The sequence below is a fragment of the Balaenoptera musculus genome, chromosome 19 (assembly GCF_009873245.2).
Source record: "Balaenoptera musculus isolate JJ_BM4_2016_0621 chromosome 19, mBalMus1.pri.v3, whole genome shotgun sequence".
Taxonomy (NCBI): Eukaryota; Metazoa; Chordata; class Mammalia; order Artiodactyla; family Balaenopteridae; genus Balaenoptera; species Balaenoptera musculus.
The window spans coordinates 40,089,586-40,111,078 of NC_045803.1; the positions used below are offsets into that span (position 1 = coordinate 40,089,586).

General features: G+C 47.6%; 1 long non-coding RNA gene across 1 annotated transcript in view; it reads right to left on the reverse strand.

Annotated features, from left to right (window-relative positions):
* LOC118885584 overlaps positions 1-18,308 on the reverse strand; it is a 162,903-nt gene extending 144,595 nt beyond the window's left edge. Inside the window, exon 1 of the long non-coding RNA XR_005017512.1 lies at positions 18,077-18,308. This is a non-coding gene — a long non-coding RNA (uncharacterized LOC118885584). The remainder of the gene's footprint in view (positions 1-18,076) is intronic.
* Positions 18,309-21,493: the final 3,185 nt, after the last annotated feature.

Below are 21,493 nucleotides of genomic sequence, written 5' to 3' on the forward strand. Positions count from 1 at the left end.
AAATCACCTGAAAACCTGTAGTGAATGCAGCCTCCTGGTACCTCCCTCAGAGATGGCCTGAGTGCTAGGATAATGAAAAGTTCCCCAAGTATGCAACCAAAGTGGGAAGCAACTGCCATGGGCAGAAGGGCATGAACTCATCAGGGTGATTGTTTGAATATGATAGAAGTCAACTGAATATGATAGAAGTCAACTTTGGTAATGTCAACAAAGAAGGAATTCACTGGAAGATGTGAATCAGCTCACAGTTGTTGGGAAGGCTGGAGAGAGGGCTCAAACAGTGGGCAGGGATGAGGTAGGCTGGTCCACAGAAGCCACAGACCAACCACGTCCCAGAGTCCGGTGGGAAGGTCTCTGGTCTACCACAAACACTACTGACCCACCAACACTGGATGCTGGCACACTGGCCACCAGGCACCAAGGACCCTGCAATTGGTCCTAAACTGTCACCTTGTTCTTTGTCACTCATCCCAGATGCAACATCCCACACTGGAGCCTCTGGGTGACCCTGCTCAGGCCACTTCCTAACAGTCAAGATACCGACTGACTGTCAAGTGGAGAGAACCACCTGCCTCCTTGGGGTTCCCAAAGTAGAAAGCAAAGCTCTGCCTGCCACCCACCTGTCTCAGGGCCCCTCTACATTAGAATGGGTATTGTGATGCTGGGAAGCCAAAAATGACCTATGTCTATTGTGAGTGTAAATTATCAGGTCAGATCATGGGCAAGGAACTCCAAACCTTCAGTGTAACGGTGAGTAGCTGGAAAGGGACAGGACGGGGAAGGTCCAAGTACAGAAGACTGGAACCGGCACATGAAGCAGTCTGGGTCCTTCTGCATCACGCAGCAGCAGGAGAGAAAGGCAGGGGCTACACATTCCAGAAGAGGTCGGAGGAGCTTTCACCAGCTGCTTCCCTCTTCCCCTCGCCCTTTATCATCATGGCTGCCATTTACTGAGCACTTACTATGGGTGGGCCCAGGGCCAGTGCAGAGCACCATCTCTCCCCTTAGTGGGCTTTATTTTTCCTTGTAATATTTATCACTTCTACCATACTACTTAATTCACTCACCTATGTTGTGTATTATCCTTTTCCCTTCACCACTAAAATGTAAACTGCAAGAGTGTAGGGATTTTTGTCCGTTTTTGCTCAAGCTCTCTTCCCAGGCAGATGAGAGGACCTGGCACATAGTAGGTGTTTGGTAAGTCCCTGTAGAGTGAACAGATTTCTCGTCTGGGCAGATGAAGATGCTGTCTGTTGTATATATGACTAGTGGGGACACCAGGAAAGGGAAGATCCAGAATTCAAAGTCAGGCCTGTTGGGATTCAGAGCCCATGACTTTTGCCTTCCCAAAAGGCTGTGGGTTGGAAGAGAGAGAGTTTCCTTAAGGAAGATGCATAAGTCATAAAACAAAGAGTCAGAGGTGAGAGGACAAATCAGTAAGTCTAGAAAAAGCCACAGTTCAGACAAAAAGTCCCTAGGGCTGGAAACAGGTTCAGGGTTGAGGGAGCTAGGGCAGGCCTAGAATCAGTGGGGTGAGGGATGAGAATAGGGGTGGGGATGGCAGAAAGGTGGCAGGGCCTTGGGCAACTGCCTGCAACCCACCCTCATGGACCAGGTGAAGGGGGCTGCCTGAAAGTATTCAAGACATGACAGACAAGAGCTCTATGGCCTTGGCCATGACACTGAATCACAGACTATAAGATCTGATGAGCTTTTACTTTACATTCCTATTTTAAACTACAGGAATTTTTACATTTTCTGAATAAGGGTAACAATAACTTCACAGGCCTTTGGTGAGAATCAAATGGAATTTTGTGTGTGAATTATTTATATTAATATTATATTAATTACATATTTTATATAAAATTTTTATATATTAAACTAATTATGTAAAATTATATTGACTCTATGGAGTCAAGTTTTCTGTCTGTCATAGACTCTATGACACATATAAGGGTCATTCTATTATGAGGGGGCACATAACAGCCCTCTGCCATAGCTGTTATTGTGCCCATTTTACAGATGAGAAAACTGACTTTTAGAAACGTAGAGGAACTTGTGCAAGGTCACACAGCTGACAGACGGTTGAGCCGGGACAGAACCTATGCAGTCTGACCTGACAGTCTGTCCCCCAACCGCCTCGTGCCACTGCAGTGAATGTGTGTGTAGGGTCACTACAAGGTCATTATAGGTCCCTTGGAAGCTGACGGTGTGGATCACTGTCGCTGTCTGGTGTGCCTTCATCCGGGACCATGTCATCCCCAGGCTTCAGCTACTGAGACCCGTGTCGTCCCAATTCAGGAGACATTATTGGGAGCCACAGCTCAGCATTGAGGTAACTGCCTCCAAATCGGTATGTTCCATTACGAGATCAGCCAACACGCCGCAGGCAGCCAGGTGGCTATGAGGACACGCTCAGCCCGTTTGCAACGCCTGTGATGTGAGGGGGACACAGTTCAGATGGAACCCCAGGGCCTGCTCTGAGCCCAAGTCTTGTGCACCAAAGCTGACGTTTTCTGGTGAAGCGTTACTGGCAGCCTGTTACTGACACTTAGGAGCAGTTTAAATACCGTGGGTTCCTTGGAGAGAGAAACTCGGAACATGCCCAACCATGTCTTAGTCCAGTTTTCTACATTCACCCATGTAGTAAACACTTATCGAGCATCTACTACTCTATACTGTACTGATTCCTGGGGTTGGAAGAATGAAGACGGTAGCTCCCCTCCACGCCTTCTGAAACCTCGGAGTCTAGCATGAAAGAGACGTGCCACAAGGGACACAGCCCATTCTAGACATGAGGATCTGGTGCTGGGCCCAGAGAAGAGGTGGTTAAATTGGCCTGGAGGGACTGAGAAGGGTTCGGGGAAACACTGATGGTTCTATGGAACCGCTAAGATCTGCCAAGCAGAGAGGGGCCCTATCAAGTAGAGGGAGCAGGTTACGTATACAAAGACTTAATGGTACTAATGAACAAGCACATCCACGGGGCTAGAACACTGGGGATATGGAGAGGATGGGTGGGATGTTGGACTTGCCGTCCTAAAGGCGAGAGACAGAACTGCAGTTCCAGGCACAGCCCTATTGGGATGGAGATTCTATGTCAAGCGACTCCAGCAAAATTTCAGATGGGCTGAGTCTCCAACCTTCCTTCCCTGGCTTGCCTCAAACTCTTTAACCTGAACTCTAAAATGTGTCACGGCAATGCTCCCATGTTAATGATCCAACGTCAAGTCATCTCATTCATATGCAAACGCTCTGATACAGACGCTATATGAAATGAATTCAGATGGAATATGCCAACATCCTTTTTTTTTTAAATCCTTCCAGAGAGTTATGATGTTGCTACATAAGTTAATGAGAGGAATGGAAGAGCAAACGCCGCTCCCGAAACCTGTCAGCAGTATAACTATTTAGATGGGTATTAAAGCCAGACACTGTCGTATAATTTGAGGGTATGGTTGAAGACATCTTAAGAATATTTTGTTTCTGACAATTGAATCATAATTTTAATAGACATCTCCAAAAAGAGAAGCGGCGGTAGCAGCCATGTAACGTTTATTTAGGAGCTGATGAAGGTCTTTGATTCAAAGTGCTGGCTGAAATGACAGTACCCGGCTCTTAGAATGTCAGCCCTGCCAAGGGGCTTGCGTTTTATTATAACAGTAAGTGCCAAAAAAAATATCAACTTGGTGCCCAGCACTATGCAAAGTGCTATACATTAATTTTCTATTTAATCCTCACTGCAGCTTTGTGAGGTAACAACTTTTATCACCCTCATTTTATGGATGGGTAAACAGAGGCACAGAGACGGCAAGTAACTTGCCCAAGGTCACACAGCTCATGAGTGGAGGAGTCAAGATTCCAACCTGGTTTGAGTCTCACTTACTGGCCTATTCTCCCTGTGGGCAATGAATTCTACTGCTTTATTCTTTTTTTTTTTTTAATTTTTATTGTCGTATAGTTGCTTTACCAATGTTGTGTTAGTTTCTACTGTACAGCAGAGTGAATCAGCTACACGTATACATATATCCCCTCTTTTTTGGATTTCCTTCCCATTTAGGGCACCACAGAGCACTGAGTAGAGTTGCCTGATCTATACAGTAGGTTCTCATTAGTTATCTATTTTTTTAATTTAATTTTATTTATTTATTATTTTTGGTTGTGTTGGGTCTTCACTGCTGTGCGCAGGCCCTCTCTAGATGGCGGTGAGTGGGGACTACTCTTCGTTGCGGTGCACGGGCCTCTCATTACAGTGGCTTCTCTTGTTGTGGAGCACGGGCTCTAGGCGTGCGGGTCTCAGCAGTTGTGGCTCGTGGGCTTCAGTAGCTGTGGCTTGTGGGCTCTAGAGCACAGGCTCAGTAGTTGTGGCGCGTGGGCTTAATTGCTCCGCGGCATGTGGGATCTTCCCAGACCAGGGCTCGAACCTGTGTCCCCTGCATTGGCAGGCGGATTCTCAACCACTGTGCCACCAGGGAAGCCCTACTGCTTTATTCTTAAAAGTGAGGAGAGGATGGCCAGCCCAGGGAAGCAGTGACCTGGCCAAACTTCTTGTAGACGCCTTGGAATCAAACTATTTTCCTTTAACCACCCCCCCACCACCCAGTTAAGGTGAGCTTTTCATCAAATCTGGCAAAGAGGTGGTATGATTTGTGAAAGGAGTGGAATTTTTAGAGAAGCTAAAAACTGGATTAGAATCCTGGTTTTAGCATTTGTCAGATCTGCTGCCTCAGGCAAATGTCTAAACCGTCTCAGCCACGGTTTGATCATGTGGACAACTGGGAGACTCCTACCTACCTTCTAGGGTTGTCACTGGAGCGACCTGAGGTCCTAAATTAAAGTTCATGTAAAAAGTCTCACTTCTGCCATTGCCCTGAAGTCCTACCCAATGGCTGCCCTGAGCTTCCGGGCAGGTGAGGCAGCCGGTGTTTAGAGCAAAGGCTCCACGACCATCTCAAAAAGTTGATGCCACTGGACTGTAAAGGAAATAACCCAAATGCCCATCCACAGTAGGATGGACAGGTAATTTGTGGTATATTCACCTGATGGAATGTTACACAGCAAGGAGAATAAACAATCTACAGCTACACACAATAACATGGATGGTTCTCACAAATGTAGGGTCCAGCGAAAAAAGCCAGACAGAAGAGTACATATATATGATTTCACTTATATAAAGTACATAAGCAGCCTATGGAGGTCACCCTGGGGAGTCGGTGACTAAAAGGGACAATGAGGAGGGGGGCTTCTAGGGAGCTGCCAATGACTTGTTTATCCGGGTGCTAATAACATAGATTTGTTAATTCTGCAGAACTGTGTGATAGGCTATATACTGACAATACATGTACTTTTCTATATACTTCAACCTTAACTTTTTTAAGGACTCCAGCGGTTTAGTTCTCCTCTCATAAAAACAGTCTTTGGTCCCACAAAGCCAAAACAGGCGGGAGATACACCCAACCTGGGAAGAGGGCGCCCACCATGTCCAGCCCATGAAGAAGGACAAGGGACTCATCCACGTTCCTTCTGAGAGAGTTCTGATGGCAGACATGCAAGAAGGCTGTCTCGGGAAGGTGGGAGTGCAGGTGGGGAGAGCCTGGGAGAGAAGGAAAGAACTAAAAGACAGGCAGGTGACCTGAGACCACCACCTCAATAGCATCTGTTTCTGCTGAGGGAGCTACCGTCTTGCGTGCAACCACTATGCACTGATTGCTACAAAGCATAATCTAGGCATCATTTTGTTTGGTCTCCCAAGAGTCTTCTAAGATAGGTTTTATTGTTCCTCCTTACAGATGGTGGAAACAAGGCTGTGAGCAAATAAGTTGCTTGTCTAAATGTAGCCAGGAAACAGCCAATCTGGAATTTGAATCAGTCTATCTGATTGCAAGAATTGCTCTTTGACCAAGGCCCTGTTCCTCATTTTCATGCAAAGATAATTCTACCTCCTTCCTAATCCTGGGCCAGAGTTGGACAGTTATGATGGCATGTGGGTGAAAGTGAACCAAAGAGCTTTAACCTCAGCCTGGCTGGGTTTTAATTATCAGACCTCTTGTTAGATCCTAACAAGGTAGAGAAACCAAAAGACTGATTCAAAGGACAGTAGCCATCCAAAGCATCCTCTGACAGCAGCGTTTCTCAGTGAATTAATGAATGGAAGAACCGACAGGCACTTTGCAGTGGCTATGGAGTTGACTCATTGCATCACGTCCTCACAATAAACAGGGAGACAGATTTTTTACCCGCACTGTGCATACAGATGAGAAAGTGAAGCCGAGAGCGGCTGGAATGACTGGCTGAAGAATGCCCAGCCAGGGGCTGGCAGCGCCAGAAACAGCCAGGCCTATTAATACACACTTGAAAAACTCCTGCCAGGATGTCAACACCCCAGCCCACTGTTTAGACAGCAGATCCTCAAAACCATGTTAAAGAGAAGCTGCTCTTTACTTAATGAAGCCCAATGATCCTTTAAAAATAGTGCTGCTATTTATTTATTTCTGGAGCACACAGCAGCTGAGCAGAATATTTTAATGCCATGTTCTGAGAAAGATGCAGGCTCAAACCAGTGATGCAATTGGCAGAACTTGAGGATACAGTTCCCTGTGCTGTTCGGACAAATTCTCCCTCTGCTGGCTTCTTTGAGGTCTCTCAGTGGCATGCCACCCCTGTCTGAGACAGAGGGTGTGCTCACAGGGTCTGTTTCTTGATTTGGAGTCTGCGAATCATGGTTAAAAGGAGATAGCAATCGCCCAGTCCCAGGCAAATCTCAATCATCCTCGGCCACTCAATCAATTAATTCTGACACTAAGCCGAGGCAGGGTGTCTCCGATGGATGCTTCCTCCTCTAAAGTTCTAAATGGTACCCCATGGCCAGCACTCGATTAGGGGCCATAGAGAGAAAGAAGAAAAGCAAGAATATGCCCCCTCTTATTCCTCATTCATTGGGGAGAGATTACTTCACAGGCCTAAAGCAGAAATAACAAGGGGACGTATATAAGACAAAGGGAATCTCTGTAGGATCCAGTGGAGACTATCTGAAACGCGCCTTCTTTCCACATGACCCTGACCCTCCCCAAGTGTGAAACAATTCCTCCTGTTGCCAGAAGGTAATGAGCCAGGAATTTGAATACCACATAGATGACAACTTTAGTTTGTACTATTTTCCATTCTCATTACACTGCTGATTCATTTGTCTCATTTTTTGCCCTCTTCTTATGCTCTTTGTGCAATAAAAAAAAAAAAAAAAATGTTATCACTGACTTTGAATTTGCACCGTAAGCCCAAATCCTCCCTCCATCACTGCTGGAGACGGTCTCCACCGCCAGAGTCGACTCTCTTCAGATGACAACGGCTCTCTCTCCTGACCCTTACGCTTTCTTTCTCTCTCTGGGGTCTGCTGTGCTTTCCCAAAGCTGCCTTGTCAGTGTCCCTGTCAGCCCCCATGTTCAGACACAAGCTGAAATCATTGAAAATACTAGCTTCCCTTCTCCAAAGAGTCCAGCCCCTGCTTCTCTCCCAATGAACATAAACTGCAAGGCTCAGGGCTCCCCCTTTGTTAATTAGGATCAAACCTCACTCTCTGCTAACCCAAAGAAAGGAAAAGGCAGCCAGTCACGCTAAGAGGCTGTAAAAGAGCTTCCTCTAATCCTCCCAAAGCACTCGAGAGAAGGCTTTCAGCCAAGTCAGGGTCATTTAATGTATTCTGCTCTGGAAAAGATATTAAAAATGATTAAGTTCATTAGAAAAGAAAGAAAAGAAACTTTGTTAAAGCAATGACCTCTACCCGGCAGCTGTGTTAAAACAAGTACCTTTCCTCGGGATCTGATAGGTGTTGGAAATCTCGATAAAGGTATGTGGAAAGGCAAGACCCACCCACACCAGGGAGTGGGTCCTTCTGCCCAGCAAACCAGCAGAAGTGCCTCAAAGATCAGAAGCAAACAGCACTGTCGTCTCGGTGCTGAAGAGGAACCAAAGAGGATGACACGGTCTCTGTCCTCAAATATCTTCCAGTCTGGACAGAGAGATGAGAAAATATAGAGAAAAGAATAGTACCCGATGGGCACACAGTGGACACAATAAAAGGATCCCTGGAGGGAGGACTTCTGTGTTAATCTTGGAGGAGGAGTTGAATTTGGAGGGGCAGAGAGGATATTCCAGGTAGAGAAGAATATTTTGAGCAAATGCAGGAAGTTTACAGAAAGGGAAATGCAAGTTTGGCCCCATGGGAGAGTGAGTAAAACAGACTGAGTCCTTAAGAGCTTAGACATGAACCAGTGAGCCGTGAGGTTGTTCCAGCATCAGGGTGAGTGTACTTTCACCTGAAAGGGGATGAGCAAGATCACCTCTTAACTGGCTCGGGATTCCCAGAGCTCAGAACCCTCCAGTTTCTATCACGCCTCTCCCTGCCGTTATCTTTCCTCCCTGGATTATCCCAAGGAGTTTTCAGCTGGGGACAGTGCCCAACCACAGGGTATTTGGAAATGCATGTAGAGCACCTGGCATCATCACTAGGATTGGGAGACACAAGTGGCCTTACGGGTGGAGGGTAAGAATACGAAACGTCCTCCATCATTCAATGAAGGGCTGTCTCGACTAATTGGCAATAGATGCCCAGTAAGTTGTGCCAAATGTGCTGATGGTGACAACGATGACAATAATAAAACAACAATAATAAAATCACAGATCGAATCAACTGTTTGATTGAGAGCTGAACTCAGGTGTGTATGAGTCAAAACCTATCTCTTGACACCATGATGACAGCCTGTGTGGATCTTGATGGAATACATGTCAGCCCGGCATTCCTGGTTACAGGGACAGCAACGATACCCAACTTATTTCCTCTTCTTCCTGCAACTTTCAACTTGAGAGTTAATATCTTAATGGATGAACCATCAATGTAAGGGGCCTCTCTAAAAATTGGAAATAGAAGCAAAGGGGGTGTCATCTTGTCCTCTCCCAATAGTTCTGAAACCAAATAGAGACGCAGGGACCCTGTATGACAAAGAAGGCATCATGGTTTGCTGCTGAGGCTCAGCGAAGAACGAACATGACCCTTACAAGTAGGAGAAATAGGGTGGAAGGGAGAGAGTGGGTGCCTACATACTGGAATGTCTCAAATAATAAAGATGCATGGGGACAACTGTAGAAAATATTTAAAACATGATATTTGTACACTGACCACTGTTCCTCTCACAACTTGAAATGCACTCTGACTCAAGGTTTGCTGAACTTGCAAGGGGAAGAGGAAATTTCTCATTACTCAAAGGGGGAAGTCAAGATGAACCAACATGGTGAACTGAACATCCTGGAAAAGTTTTAAGGAAACAGCAAAGATTAGCAAGAGGGTTATGCGGTCCTGAATGGCCCATTCAGATTGGAGCAGGACCTGGGCAGTGTGACTTGATTTTGCGAAGGTGAAACTAGTTCAATTTAAGCAGTACTTCAGGTCCCTAAGCAAGCAAATTGGAGATCTAGGCAATATCTCCATTCACCCATCCAACCTATACTACTGAGCAGCTTACTATGTGCCAGGATTTTTCTACATGCTGTTGATACAGTGAACTAGACAATGTCCTTACATTCTCAGCAAGAACCCAAGTGTGAAGCTGAAGTTAAAGCTGATGCCCTTTTGGATGCCCCCAGAGACTGTGGTGGGCACAAGGAAAGGATCATGTCATGAGTGCCCAGTGAGGGGACAGTAAGAATCACCCCACAGTCCCGGATGGGATTGGCCTGGTCTTCATGGGCTGGAGAATGCAGGTGGGAGGAGGGTGACCAATCATCCTAGTTTTCCAGGAACCAAGGCATTTCCAAACCCAATGGACTTCCTGTTTGTCCAGGAAAGTCCTGGATAAACTGGGATGAATTTGTCACCCTATGTGGGAGATACCATCTTTTGCAGTTGAGCAGGGCTGGGTAGAGGAAAGTTGAGAGCCTGAGCCCAGCCTGGGTTTTTTGTTTCGCTCCAACTCCATTCCCCTTCCCGTGTGTTCCCACTTTCACCATGCTCCTCCCCCTTGGCTCTGTTCCCCCATTTCAGGCCTTGAGACTTCACCATGAGCTGTGAACCTGGTTTGCCCAGATGAAACCTCTGAGTCATATTTGGCCACTACTAGCAGTTTACTAGTGCCAGCACTACCACTACCACTTACACCAAGATAACTACCATTCGTTCAACACCTAATACCTTGCGGATAGGCGCTTTGCATAGCTTATAGTTAAGATCCTCATAACTGCTCTAGAGATAAGAATGACTCCCAGGGCAGAGTCTTGGAAATTGACTTCCCAAGAGACTCATGTCCAGACCTGTGCACAAGTAGGATGCCCCCCGCTATGCCAGATCTTAGAGCCCAGTAGCACCCACCCAACTAGGCCATCCTTCCACTCCAATCAAAAACAAAGACTTTTCACAGCATCTCCTACATTTGTACTCTTCTCTGATGACTCAGAATGCCCTTGGAAGCCAAACCAGGGAAAGTCACCATGTGGTGAAATACTCCCAACTCTACTGGCTCATAACCTCGCTCATAACCTTCGCTGTGAAAAAGTCCTTGAGGCCTTTACAAGTAATATATCCCCTTACAGCAGACTTTGAGAAATGTAACTCTTCCCCAACACCTAAGACCCTTAGGAGCACATAGAGAATTCCCATCATCAACTACACTTTGTATCAGGCATAAAATGTAACGCGGAGCATCCAATGTCTGAGATTTTCCTTCTTGAGAAGACCCCGTAATGCAACTCTTAGTTTGTACCTTTATGTTTCCTTTAAATAAAGAAAGGGAATTAAGGTTGCATCATAAACTCCATGCCCTTCAGCTCAGTCTTTCTAATGACCATTTACAGATGAAGAAACAGAAGTTAAGAGAGGAAATAAATGTTCCTTGAGCGAGGTCAGGCTAGTGAGGAAAGAAGCTGGGATTTGAACCCAGGTCTACCTCTATTAGATATATTTCTCTATTAGATATACAGTTGACCCTTGAACAATGTGGGATTTAGGGGTGCCAACCCTCTGCACAGTCAAAAATCTGCATATAAGTTTATAGTCAGCCCTTCGTATCCGTGGTTCCACATCCACGGATTCAATCAACAGCGGGTCGTGTAGTACTATATTAGATATATCCTAGCAATGGGTCTATAACCCATTGCTCTCTCCTCTTGACCTATTCACTCCTGCTCATGATGGGGTGAGGTGTGAGGGGGCGAGAGAATCACTGGGGTGTTTTTCAAAACACCCATGTCTTAGCCCCACCTCGGTTCTGCCTTCTTGAAAAGTTGCAGTGATCTGCTATCAGACCACACGGGGTAAATGTATATTATGAAAAGTTTCAGAGGTGATTCTGATAATGTGATTCCTCACATTGGCAGTTGAAAACCTGTGCACTAGACCACATCGTCTCCTAGCAGCAGGAATTCCTGACTGGAATGCACAGATGGACATTTAAGAATTCCATGAGCTCCCTGAGAAACACGAAGTGCTCTGTGCATGTACCACATGCATTATTCTATAATTTTCACCAGATTCTTAAACTAGTCCCTGACTCAAACTTAGAAAGTACTCCTTTGGAGAAAATGTGGAATTTTTCCACATTCCTAAAGCAGGAATGTTAATTCTATCCTTTCCAGATTAGGCAGGCCCTGGACACATGTAATTTTCAGCCATTATTCAGAGTACTCACTCGGCTTGCATTTAAGGGAATGGTTTCCCCAGTTTAATGTAATATTGCTATTGGCAAATAGATCACTCTTAGAGTCATCGAACCTGCCAACTTTTATATCCACCAAGGTAAAAAACGTTCATCAGATTTTGTCTTTTCATTCTCTCAATGGGCTTTAATAGATTTCTGTCTGGGATCAAAAGGCTGGCTGAATACAGGCCAGGCATAAAGTTTTGTGGGTTAATTAAGGTGATCACTAACTGCTCGAGCTCACTCTTAGCCTCATGATTTTTAGGTAGAGAGTTTGCTTCTATCAGACACAGTTGCCCCGCTGGGATCACCCTGTGTGCGTGGAATGGTCAAGCAAACACAAGACCCTCGCAGGAAACCTGGCTGGGTTTTGAGCACTGGTCTTGGCATTTGTCACCCTGATAAGGTGCTTTTCTATTGGTTTGGCCTGGTTAAACCATTGTGGTAGGAATTTTTGTTTAAATATTTGTGGGCAATCCTATTGCTGTTTTAATTGCTTCCTTATATTCTCTGCTGGTATGTTTCTTTTTCACCAGTGGTTATAGCTATACCTCTACTGTATCTCTTTCCTTCTCTGCAGTGTCCATCACCACGTTCATTGATCCAAACACTTACTAAGCACCTGTGATGTGCCCGGCAGACTGCTAGGCACTGAAGAATGAAAGTGAGATGGGACATATGGTCTCTGTGTTCACGGAGCAACTCGCAGCCCACGGGGGGAGACAGAGACATGGATCAACACAGCGTAGTAAGAGCTTCCAGAGAGTTAGGTTGCCCGAAGGAAGCAACACTGAGTCTTGAAGGTCCAGTAGACATTAGGCGGGTGAATGGGGAGCAGGTGGAGGAGAGGCTAGCCAGGCAGAGGAGGTGGTACACAGGGAGATGGGCAACAACAGGTGTGTCACTGGCCATGCCCAGCCCATCTCACAATGGCCAGAATAGAGATGGTTTGCAGATCACGCCAGCATCACCATCCCTCTTTAAGAAATGTAAACAGTCTCCAAGAGGTTAGTTGGCTTGCCAAGAAGCAAAGCTGCTATTATGGGCTAAATGTTTATTGCCCTTCCAGATTCGTGTGTTGAAGCCCTAACTCCCCCTTCCCCCACGCCGTGCGATGGTTCTTTTTAGTGGGGCCTTTGGGAAGTAATTAGGCTTACGTAAGGTCATGAGGGTGGGACCCTCATGATGGAATTAGTGTCCTTTTAAGAAGAGAAAGACAGCTTAAGGCAAGCTCAGGTCACAGCCATGGAAAGTATGGACTTTGAATCCTGACTCTTGATTGTCTAGAGACTGATAATTGAGGTGAAATGACCATTTCTTGCTTAACGTACTAAATTTTCAACAAAATAAGGCAGCTCCTTTTGGAAAACCCAGGATGACCAATGATAGAGAATGATATGTGATAGGAGCTTTAAACTCCATATTTTATACCCAGGGTGAATTCCTTACAACTCTCCAGGCATTTCCCCTAGGAGGGCTAAGAACCTCCATCCCTTAAAAAGCTTGGAGTAGGGCTGGGGGAGATGGGCAGAAGAGGAGGGATTCCATAAGGAACCTACATGGGAGATACTCCCACCCCAAATGCCTCCTAGAGTGCCCATCAGAGTTTAACTCCTCCAGTTGAAAACCTACTCAACTTTTAAATTTTGGTTACCACAGCATTTTCCAAAGATTTTGATCTCAGATCTGCCTCTAAAATATATCTTCTGTGTTACCGCTGTTGTTTCTGGTTTTATTGTTTTTGTTACTTTGATAGTAACACTATTTAACAACCCAAGGATCCCAATTTAGGAAAACTGCACGAGACCAGTAGAAAGACCTACAGACACATATTCACCAGCCAAAAATTAAAAGAAGGTAGCATGTCAACAACTGCTATCCCTCTGTGACGCATTTCCATTTATTTTCATTTTTATACTCTTCTGAATTTCTAAGGCTTCGAATTTGAATATTTTCCTTTCATAATTCAGGGGAAATTATTTCTTGGTCTGGAACCAAATAAATAACTATTTATGTTACTCGAGGACACTTCCTACTGCTGTGCCAGTTGTAGAAACTGAAATTATTTATTTTTACAAAGATTTGGGAGCAGTTTTCAGTAGTTTGAAGATGCTGAGAAATGGAAATGCAGGACATGTAGATACTCTTTTTTTTTTTTTTTTTTTTTTTCCTGTATCAGTGGTGCTCAAAGTGTGGCTCCTGGACCAGCAGTGTCACCTGGGAATTTTGAGACACAAAGCTTCCCCCAACACATCCGCACACATCTCTACTGAATCAGAAACTCCAGATGGGGAGTGTTTTCACAACAACAAAAATGCCCAGCAGTTTGAGCATCGCTTATACTAGGCTTAGAGCGTCATGGGTGGGCTCTCAGTTCTGGAGGCGGCATGAGGATCCCGACTTCCCCCTTCCAGCCCCCTCCCCCATCAGTGTATTCCCCGGGTCAGCAGAGGAGGGGAAGCAGCTATCCCCTAAGCTGATTCTCCCAGGTGTCTGTGAGGGGTAAAGTCGCCTCATTGTCTCAATCAGCCTTCAGCTGTCCCTGCTTTCATTAGTCAAACTGCACCGATCAGCAAGCGGGTCCAACAGCTGTAGAGCAGCAGGTGCAGTAATGAGGAACTTCCCTAACTGGGGTCGATCCCGCCGCCCCCCACCCCGCCCCAACCCTCATGGCGGACCCCAGCCCTGCAGATGCATTTATACAGCATGAGGTGGGCTCTTCTGCCCCCTGACTTCATCGAGGCCTCTTCACGGTGCCCGTACTCACACACTAGCAGGTGGGAGATCTCAGCTGGGATGCAACCCAGAGACCATTGCTCCTGAGCCCCGCTTTTTACAAGAAAGAATCTGAGGTCCACAGAAGGGAAGAATAGGGCATACCAACACTGGAATTCAGAATTCCTGTCCCTCAATTCAAAGCCATTTGCAGCACCCCCTAATGGGAGCTGAATATTCTTATGAAATAAATACATGTAGCAATGAATCAATCACCACCTTGTTATTGTGACAGATATAATGTAATGAGTAGATATCTATCATGCATCATTCACCATTTCAAATAAGGCTACCATAGAGGACAGATTGCAAATGACACAAAACAGCCCTGAATTATGCTCTTTTCCGGGGCTGTTGTAAGGATCCCTGTCTGCCCTTTGCTTAAATCACAGCAATCAGTAACCATTTTACCCCTGGTCCTTTCAGTTGCTGCCAATTCATGATTGAAGCAGTGGGAGGTGCTGGGAAAAGACAACCGGCTTCCAGCAGTCCCAGACCTACTGCTAACCAGTGTGACCTTGAACGTGTCACTTAAAATGCCTGGCCTCAGTCTCCCCTTCCTTGAACCGCAGGGGTTCGTTAATAATCTTCAAGGGACTTCCCACTGACAGTAACGCACGCTTAATACCTACTTCCAGTTTGCCTACTTGGGGCAAAGAGAGATGCTTCCTGCAAGCCCACTGAGACAGGCCAGCCTCTGGGTGCTCAGACCTCCTTGTCCCCTCCAGCCATCAGCAGCCCCCATCACAGGGCCTGATCCCGTGGAGGCTCTTGGGAGTCAGAAGTCCTGACTAATTTGCCTGACTGCCCAGCCAGCCTTGGTGGGCTCGTTTGGCATTCCGGCAACATCTGGCTCTGGCTCGGGGAGGAACTGTCCCTGCCCCTCTGGACGGCCATGTTGGATACTCGGAAATTAAAGATGAGACTACCGAACGCTGAAGCACCCCTCTTCATCCAGAGAACGTTGGAGACACCTGCCATTTACAGCCCTAAGAAGAGCTGGTCCCCACTCGGGCAGCCAGAGTCAGTCTTAAATTACCTAAAGAGCCTGAGTGTGGGGTCTGGGCTCCATTTGTTTACAAAATAGGCACTTTCAAAGGCCCTTTACTAGGGACTGGCAATTCCCAGGTCCCCTGCTATAGGCTGATGCATAATGCATAAGATGCTGGGAAATGTGTATTCATGAGGGCGGCTTGGCTTTTGTCAAAAAGAACTGTGAAATATTATGATGGAACGATTTTCATTTTGCCACATTGTTTTTATAGTGCATTCATGACTGGGGATTGCGGGCTTTTCGAGTTTTGTCTGGTGCAGATGTCGCGGTGCCGAGAGCTGCTTCAGACGCCTTATTTTCCAACTTTGTTGCTGACAATTACATGAGGTGGGGGGCGGGGAGGGCGGCTCTCACAGGGAGACAAAGGATATATGTCCTCAAGTGATCTTGCCCTGAATGCATTCAGGAGGGTGGGAGTGAGGAGGGAGGGAGGAGGGAGGAGGGAGGGAGGAGGGAAAGAGGAGGGAGGGAGGAAGGAGGGAGGGAGGGAGGAAGGGAGGAAGGAAGGAAGGAAGGAAGGAAGGAAGGGAGGAAGGGAGGGAGGGAGGGAGGGAGGAAGGAAGGAAGGAAGGAAGGGAGGAAGGAAGGAAGGGAGGAAGGGAGGGAGAGAGGGAGAGAGGGAGGAAAGGAAAAGAGATACTGATGTATGGAGATGACTCTTGACGCCAGGGCTCGGGCTCGGGCTGCCCTCCTTGAGGGAGCCATTATCTGCATTTTACATCTGAGGAAATGAAGGCCCAGCAAGATTGAGGCACTTGTCTGAAATCACATAACCAATGGCTGGTGAGGCCTGGGTTTGAACCCACATCAAATGCCCAAGCTTACGGCCTCCTCCAGCTCCAGGCTACCAGGAGAACTGAAGCCGAGGACGAGCATCCTCTGTCTGCAATGCATCTGAGAGACCTGGGGGTGAGAGGCGCACATGTGGCCACCGGGTGAGGAAAACACCGAGGCCCCCATCCCGGGGAAGAAGGGCTGGGAGTTCGACCCTGAGCTGGCTACCAGGCACCCGGGCACCCACGTGTCAGGAGGTGGAGGAACTTTCTGAGGCTCCACCGCTCCTACCTTCTGGTGCCTGTATTCTAGCTCATCCTGCCACTGGGCTGCCTCCTAGTCCAGAAAACGCTGAGCCCCTTCAAGCCCCTCAGCCAGGAGGCAGTGCGTTCCCAGAGGCAGGCACAGGGGTATAATTTTCCCTGGATCCCCGGGGTTTGCAAAGCTCCAGGCAAGGTCAGAGCACAGGCTCCCACACCTGCTTCAAATGCACCCAGCGTGACAGAAAGGCCAGGCTGCAGGCAAACTCTGAGACACAAGGTGGGAGAAGAATCCATCCCGGGACAGTCAGGGGAGCAAAGCAAGGAAGAGAGACAGGAGTGGCCAGGGCCTCATGGCTGGAGAAAGACGTGAGTAGGCACAACACAGGGGTCTCCTAAGGCCAGCAAGTATTCAGAGCCCTGAGTGGCTGGACGCAGATCAGGGCAAAGCAAAGAGGAGAGCAGGGAATGGAGGGGCGGCACAGGCACAGGTGGGTCCCCCTCACAGGCCGGGACAGAGGCAGAGCCTCGAAACCCAAACTGCAGGGAGAAAAGCAGGGCTTTCGGCTTCAGGGAGGCCAGGAACAGGAGGTCCCCGAGGACCCACCGCCCCTCCTTATGGAGACGACCCAAGTGGCTCCGTGTAGGGGAGCAGAACTCGCTTCCCCAAAATGTCGCTTTGGCATGTGGATTACTTTGAGCTGAAAACAATCAGGGCCCGAAAGACTTAGGAAGAAACTTTGTGCGTCCCCCTAACTGACTAAAAGAATTTAGCTAGAGGGCCTGTTCCCAGAATAGCGCTATCAGCAGAGACATCTGCGGAGAATACGGGCCGCGGATTGTGCGGGGAACTCAGCAGGGGGCCTGGAGATCAGCGTCCTCTCTGTGTCCCAGTGTCTCTGCAGGTCCCAGCAAACATTTATTTACCAAACATTTGCTTTTCCGTCTCCATGTGAGTTACTTTCCTCCCCTTTGAAGTCCCAAACCACTGCCCCCAACATCCTCTTCTGTCTTTAACTGCAAGTGGTATTTAAGGTGAGGGCTTCAGCCATTTTGGCGAGTTAATTTTCCTGGCTCTCTCCCACGTATACATGTTATCAAGCTTTTGTTTGATGTTCTCCTGTTAACGTGTCTCACATCAACTTAATTCTTAGATCAGCCAGAAGAACCCAGATGGGTAGAGGACAATGTTTTCCTCCCCAGCTTTTGAAAGTCTGGGGAAGAAACAGACACATGTGGAGACAATGACGTGTCTCCTGAGAAGTTATCAGGCTGGGAGTCCATGGGGATCTCCAGACACATTCAGAGCCACTATTCTTTTCCACGCTGAAGTCATCATTATTCCAGAAATCCTGTCCACAGGGCGATGAGCTGGGAACTTCCGGTGCTCAACCACTAGTGTCAGGGCGGTGATCTCCTGGCAAATCCAGCCCTGCACACCTCTCTGCCCATTTCTAAAACAGAGCGAACTCTTTCTCACTTGAGGGTCTTTGCACTGACTGTTCCCTCTGTCTCCAGTACCCTCCACCTACCTCCAGAGCCGGTACCTCCTCAGCCTTCAGATCTCAGGCTATCTAGCCGGTTCTCTCATCCCGGTGTTTCCCATCAGAGCGTGCTGTTTGGGTTCGCTGCTGCTGTGGTGATTGTTACTGTCTTGTCGTCTGTCTCCAGCTGTGATATAAAGTCGTGAGAGCAGGGATCAGGCTGTGATCTGTTCACCCTTCTTTCCCCAGGACCCAGCATCATGCCTAGGACGTGGTCAGAGCTCAGTAAATGTTGAGAATGAATGAATCAGTTCACAGAGTGTTATGCAAGAACATTAATAAGCCGTACCAAAAGGGCTGAAAATCCGACAATTTGCTCTCGTGCCGCACAGAGCACTTCTGCCTATTTGGATAAGCAAACCAGTGCCAGGGGCAAGTTCCGAAGCACGAGAAAACAGATCAAAGCTCACCACCACCAAGTCCAAGAGGTGGCCCTGACCCTTCTCCCCCTTGGCAGTCAGGCAGAGTCTTGTCAAGGATCGGAACAAATGTGGTTTCAAAACCCCACGCTCCCAGGTACAAGTTTTGTAACCATTATCCTCTGTTTTCCTACGTCAGCACAAAGGAGAGTGAAGTCATCTGCTGAGATTGCCATGAGGATGGAGTTAGAGCAGTGTCCCCACACCCACTGCCCCAAGGAACGTTTGGCAAAAGTCTGAAGACATTTCTGGTTGTCACGACTGGGGTAGAGTCCAGGGATGCTGTCAAACACCCTAAAGTTCACAAGACATCCTCCACAACAAAGAATTACTCAGCCCAAAATGTCAACAGTGTTGAGGGCCAGAAACATTGCGTCAGAGATATTGCAGTTGCACAGGAAGCCTTCGAATCCGTCTCTCTCCGTGACCAGATGCACCTGTAGGCCACTAACTGCAAAGGTCTGATCTGCCTCGTCTGAATACTCCCTGACCGTGCCTCCAACCGGCCTCTGCCCACACCAGCGTCTCCCCAGGAATCCCTGTTGTCTTAGTCTGTTTGGGCTGCTAAAACAGAACACCATAGACTGGGTGGCTGAAGCCACAAACACTTACTTCTCACAGTTCTGGAGGCTGGGATGTCCAAGATCAAGGTGCCAGCAGATTCAGTGTCTGGTGAGAGCCCACTCCCTGGTACACAGAGGGCCATCTTTTCAGTATGTTCTCATACACTGGAAACGGCAAGGGAGCTCTCTGGGGTCTCCTTTACAAGGACACTAATCCCATTCATGAGGGCTCCACCCTCATGGCCTCATCACCTCCCAAAGGTCTCCCCTCCAAATCCTGCCATATTGGGGATTAGGTTTCACTATATGAATTTGGGGAGGATACAAACATTCGGTCTATAGCACCCATCTTCCGATTGTTATTAAGATCCTTCTTTCACACCTGAATTCAAATCTCACTGCAGAGAAGCCTCCACCTGTTTTCTGCGCTGTTAGCCTTGTTTGTCCTACTGCACTGAACGTCCTCAGCGGCACAAATTACAACCTGCCCGCCACTGAGGCTTTCTCCTCCCTGTAGCCATCCTTAGGCCTTAGCACCAGCTGTTGCCTCCTAAGGAGAGAACGTGACTCATGAAAAAGGAGAGGGCTTCTTAGGCTAGCAAATCCAAAGTCCTAATTGTACGGCTTCTTCCTGATTGTCTGGCTTTTCTCATCTGCAAAATGGGCACCGCTGAATCCATGTGTCAGGCTCTCCCCAAGCAATGAGGCACTGTGACATGTTGCTTAGAGTAGGCAATAAAATGCCACTATTTCACAGGAAGAGCTTAGTAGAGCCTGATCAGCTGAATGTTAAATCCAACTCTCTCTCTTGAGCAGAGTAAGGTTTTTGTTTTCTAATTCCTTGAGAGCCAAGCATATTGTCAGGTAGGGGAGGACAGTATCAGCCTTCAAGGTGTGTATCTGGAAGAGGTCATTTTCTTCCTGAGATATCTTAACTCTTTCATCTCTCTCCCTATACAAAGCCAAAGGGCTTCTCCTTTCAAAACCTGGCAGAGGTTTTGTGGCGTGAATTCCCCACCTTTCCTGGTCTGATCACACCTCCCGAGTGCGAGCCTGCCACCTGGGAGAAAGCCCAGGCCACCTGGGGAAACTGCCATTGACAGCTCTGCACTCCACTTACAGCCGGTTTATGAGAGCGAGGAGGGTCTACAATAGTCATCTCCTAAAGAAACAAAGGAATTCACAGCTCTGGACTCCCAGTTGTAATTACAGTGATTCCAGAAGGAGAATGTCAAAGGGGCTGACGGCTCAGAGTGTGGGGAGGAAACATTCACCTCCAGCCACTGCGGCAAGTCCGGCAGCGTCAGGGGCATAGACCCCAGCTCCCCGGGGATCCCCCAGGACCTCCTTCCTCTAATTCACAGGCCACTGTTTTATGAAGTTCATGCAGAAACATCGAGCGAGGCGGAAATGTGCTGGCGGATGAGGAGTAGAGGGTGCACCCATTTTATTTGCTGGGAGGACCACTCAGGATGTCTCAGACAGGTCCTACTTCTTTAGAGTTCTAGTCTTGATGGGGAGTAAGGAAGGATGGCATTCTATCCCTGAACAAACCCAGCACAAACACATGTTTCAGAGCAGGCTTCATGTGCCCCATTCGATTACACTGTTGGGTTCCAGAAGGTCCCCAATCCTTTCCCTCCACTTCTGCTAAAGTCTCTCCATTAATTCTTGCACCAGAAGCCATGTGACCAAGCAGAAGACACCGTGAGAACTTTAGCAGCTTACCCTCAAGATCCTGCTAATATGTGCAAGATAGGGGACCACGTCAGGAGGCAGCCAGGGTCCCATCCCTAGAAACATCAAGCAGAGGAGAGCTAAGAATCTAGGAGGAGACGGCAGAGGGCTATAGCAGAGACTAATCCACAGACATGGCAATGGCTATCTGAGGAGGCCAGCTGACAGCAGCAGCTGAAGAATATTTTATTTCAGTGACTCAGAGTTTCACCGCTGCTGAGAGGCTGGTCACAGCTAAGGCTCATCAGGCTTAATATGTGAAACATCATCCAGAAAGCAGCAGACAAAAAACAGACACAAGGCTGATTGATATCAAGGACGGCACGAAACCCCAGAGACCGGGCTCTACTGGGCAGTTTGCTCTCGCCCCCTCCTGCCCCATTGTCCCTGTCTGTGACATGGGGAGAACAGTCTCTGCCTTGCTTTTCTATTGTGAAGATCAGAGTAGATGAGCATTCAGAAAAGGTGAGCTAAACCCTTAAACACTGAAGGAACTAAGGAATTATGCTTAGAGGATGAACATTTTAGTACTGCTTCTTCTGGAAGCTTCCCTGACCCTCCCTGACCTGGTCAATCCCTGCCATTAGCTCTCAGAGTACCAGGTCATCCTCCTTCCACTTACCGCAGTTGTCATCCCATATTTCTCCATCTGATTCTTTAGTTTGTGTTTGTCTCACACGTTCGAT